Source organism: Rutidosis leptorrhynchoides, chromosome 1 (assembly GCF_046630445.1).
Source record: "Rutidosis leptorrhynchoides isolate AG116_Rl617_1_P2 chromosome 1, CSIRO_AGI_Rlap_v1, whole genome shotgun sequence".
Taxonomy (NCBI): domain Eukaryota; kingdom Viridiplantae; phylum Streptophyta; class Magnoliopsida; order Asterales; family Asteraceae; genus Rutidosis; species Rutidosis leptorrhynchoides.
This window is the reverse complement of record NC_092333.1, coordinates 366,200,011-366,203,888: the sequence shown is the minus strand read 5'-3', so window position 1 is coordinate 366,203,888 and position 3,878 is coordinate 366,200,011. Positions and strand designations below refer to the sequence as shown.

The 3,878-nt window shown below is 31.9% G+C and overlaps 1 long non-coding RNA gene across 3 annotated transcripts; it reads right to left on the bottom strand.

Moving 5' to 3' along the window:
* Window positions 1–1,071: 1,071 nt before the first annotated feature.
* On the bottom strand, window positions 1,072–3,336 carry LOC139870949 (uncharacterized). Of its 3 annotated transcripts, XR_011766624.1 has the most exons (6): window positions 3,224–3,336; window positions 2,602–2,682; window positions 2,225–2,374; window positions 1,784–1,885; window positions 1,421–1,478; window positions 1,072–1,320 (listed from the first exon to the last, which is right to left on the bottom strand). It is a non-coding gene; the product is annotated as an uncharacterized lncRNA (long non-coding RNA). The 3 variants fall into 3 exon arrangements; XR_011766622.1 differs by having other exon boundaries at window positions 1,784–2,374; XR_011766623.1 differs by lacking the exon at window positions 2,225–2,374.
* Between the last annotated feature and the right edge of the window lie 542 nt (window positions 3,337–3,878).

The following is a 3,878-nucleotide window of genomic DNA, read 5'->3' as shown; positions in this document are numbered from 1 at the left end:
TAGTTAGATGTTTCACTACGAAAGAGTCCTCAGTCGGAATCCAAAGCTTGGTGGACTTACTACAACCGGTGTGCCTCAGTCAAACTTACGTTGTATCCGAGCTTCTCTTACTAAGGGGTAACACAGATAGCGTACTCTGAATCGAGGTTCGCGACTTCCCAATAACAGAGTCAATAACTACGTTCTATTAGTTGGAAAATCGATTGAGTTTAAAGCATAATCGGAAAGCATCTCGACAACATACACAAGCCATAATACTATTTCGGCATTATAACTGACTACATCTAAACATACACTAAAGATAACTACTAGCTTATCATGGTAACAATATCACAAGGCATAATAATGGAAAACATTATATATAAAGACAAAGGATAGAAGTACCAGTAGATTAAACGAGTTCCGAATATAAAAGTGACAACTTCAAACTCCAGACCGCTCCTAATACAATCTTCGGCGTTCTTCTTCGGGTACTAGGTTTCCCGCACGGAGTTGAAGACCTTGAAAGTATGACTAATATTGTACAAGAGAAAGAAAGAAGTGAATTGAAGTGTGTTGAAATGAATGACAAAGACCTTTTAAATAAGCTTGAATTTTGTCTGCAAACGACTGGCAGGCCATTTGGCAAGCCGTTTGCAGGGGCAGTTTGATCAGTCAGCCCATTTACCATGGCCGTTTGCCTTGGGCGTGTGGCAGGCCGTTTGCCATACTGGCAGGCCGTTTGGTAGCCCGTTTGGCAAGCCGTTTGGCTTGCTGAGTCGCTGGATCGTAACTTGATTTCTTGTCTTTCACCATTTTCGCTCTAGAATCTTCGTTTTAGCTCCGATTCCCTTAATTCTTTTTGCATCGTCTTCGTAATCACTTGTATTTCAATTTTAACCGACGAAGCGGGTATTTTGGCGTTAAAGTTTGGAACTTTATTGTTTTTGGAACTTAATACCGAGGTGAAAACGTGACTTTTTAGCCGATATCACTTTCCAACAATTAAGAAACAGTTTATCTTCTTCATAACCTTTAACAAAGAAAACAACAAACACGTTTTTAAAATATAGTAAGTAGATGAAAAAAACATTATATCATGAAAAGAATAACATATTATGAATCAAGAAAGAGAGAGATGTAACATAGTTTGTTAGTCACTAGCATAAGCATATTATGCACCATCGAATTGTCTGGAAACAAACTACATAAATGTCCTGTTATGATCTGTTACCTAATCCACACACTTTACTCATAGAGGTTACGTGTATTGCTCGAACGGCGAGTAGTCCCTAGTCAAGATCAAATGAGATGGGCATCAGTGCAAGCTGCAATGTATCTCTGAAAGGAGGAAATGTATATGAATGATGAAAAGAACTAAGACACCTGATTTATTATATGAATAATACTTTTACTTTTATGTTTGGTAAAAAATACATACCAATGGAAGACCCATCGACAATTGAATCATTAAATGAGATTAACCACCATGGTGCTACCTATAAGTAATGTAAACAAATAAAGAAACATAACATGTTAGTAATGTAAAGATATGAAAACATAGTCAATTCTTAATAATGTAAACATCAGTTATAATGTGAAGTCAACAAAAATAAAGTTTGACTGCTCATTTGAGCATTTCATCAAACACTTGATATTGATATTCATATAAAATCACATACATAAAAACTTGTCAAAAATAATACTGAATATGCTTGATGATTTTCAGTTTTAGGAACATTTAATGGGAATTTAACACACACAAACGACAACTTTTGAACATGAGATTCCAGAAAAGGCTCACCTGGCTTCCTAAAGATATTACATCTTGTACTCATATAGTAAAAGGTGAAGCAAGAGCAACTGACCATCCAAGTGCAAAATCATTAGCTCTTTCATCAACATCCTGCACACATGTATATATTTAAGAACTCGAAATTTTTTATCAAAAACATTAACAATAAATACTTAATATAGCATAAAAGGATTTAATATCAAAATGTTCTTAAAATTGAAAATACTCTCAAGTTTTCTGAAATAAGCTATTATAACCATCCTAACCACTGTAACATTCTATTGTTTAAATACCCATGACTAAAAGCAGAGTACTAATTCTGCAAATTTTATAAAATAAGAAACAAAAACCTGTAAATGATCATAGGCAAATTTTAACCAAGTTTTCGGACCCGTTAATTGGTTGAATCATAAAAGATGCGGAATCTGTAAAGGGTGAAAATTAGATTACCTTGTGATTGCTTTATGAAGATAGTGTCTACAAAATGAAACAAATGGTAATCCTTGAATGAGTTTATATACCTACTCATCCAAGATGATTGTATTAATTTGAAAAGCTATCTTCCAAAATCTCAATAGCCTAACCTTCAACTTCCATTAACTAGTTAGAAAACAACTACATGAATTATTAAACTGAGTATCAAACATAAAATTAAAAGCTTTTAGTAAGCATGTACACATGAAAGAAATGCAAATGCAGAATTGCACAAAGGAGCAACTCTTTTCAAATAAATATTCACCATTAACTAAAAGATAGTGAATAGAGGTCACAAAAATGATATTATAAATATTTTATTTAACTAAATTTCACACATATAATCAACGTACCAGAAGTAACAAATGGAATTAACTATCCATTTATAAATGCTTCAAGCTGAACAAAAGCCAAAAAATAGCAAGAAAAAGTGACTGCAAAAACAATACCAATCATGAGATAAGAGGTTGAATACATGTATAATCAAGAAATTTATAACATTCTATCTGCATCAAACAGCAAACCCTAATGAATGAATACAAAATTTGCATCACAGAGACGGAATATAAAATCTTTATAAAAAATCTAACAAATCAGCAACCAATTATAATCATAAACTAATAATAAATCTTAAAAACAAAAACCTTAAATTTGTAAAGCAGTTGTAATAGCCACAATGTAGAGATACCTCTTTTGCGTAGATAGATGAAGATTATGATTCAGACATTTTGAAATCTATAGAATATAAATAGAAATACGAGAACCCTAAACTGAACAGAGAGAAATTTTGAAAACAAATTGACGAAACTCAGAGAAAAAAAAAAAAAAAAGGTGAAGAGATTAATCAAGTAGCTAAGTTAGTAAATTACCTGTTACCTAATGAAACCCTAAACTGAATTAATTAATTAATCAAACTAACATAAAAAGAAGAATGATATTAGCAAAGACGGCAGATTAGAGATGATTGTGAAATACCGAGTTGAGAAGATCGAAAGGCAGATTAGAGATGATTGGGGAAGAGTCTGGATGAATCAATTGTGCCAAAACATGTATCAATATTGATATGATTAAATAAATGAAATAATCAGTGTAGAAACCTAGAAGCGTGCTCTGTAAGTTTGTGAGTCTCAAATAATTGGGCAGTATTCACGCGTGTGTTTTTTACTGATTATTGATTGATTGATTGATTACAAATGTATTTTTTTTGTTAAAAAATTAATATTTTTATGACATCATCTATATATTCTATTTTTTTTTATTTTCTTTTGTGAAGGAAAAAACTTATTTTTAATGTCATCATTTTAGAAATTTAATAGAATCTATAGATTTCTTGAATTTAACGCGATATATAATATTTGATGATAAATGATAAAAATATATAAGAATGAAAATGTATCTAATGATACCTAGACTTGTTAGAGCTATTCGGATATTAGGATCGAGCTTTATAGCGAATCTTGGATTTTCGGGTATCGATTTAGTCAAACCGATCAAGAATGATGGATTAGATCGATGCCTAGAGTACTTAATTCGACTTGTGTGGGTTTTGGGATGATTAGCAACTAAAGAAATCGGAAGGAAACATATTAGGGTGATAAACACTAACTTGTAAAGCTTAAGCTCCTTATAT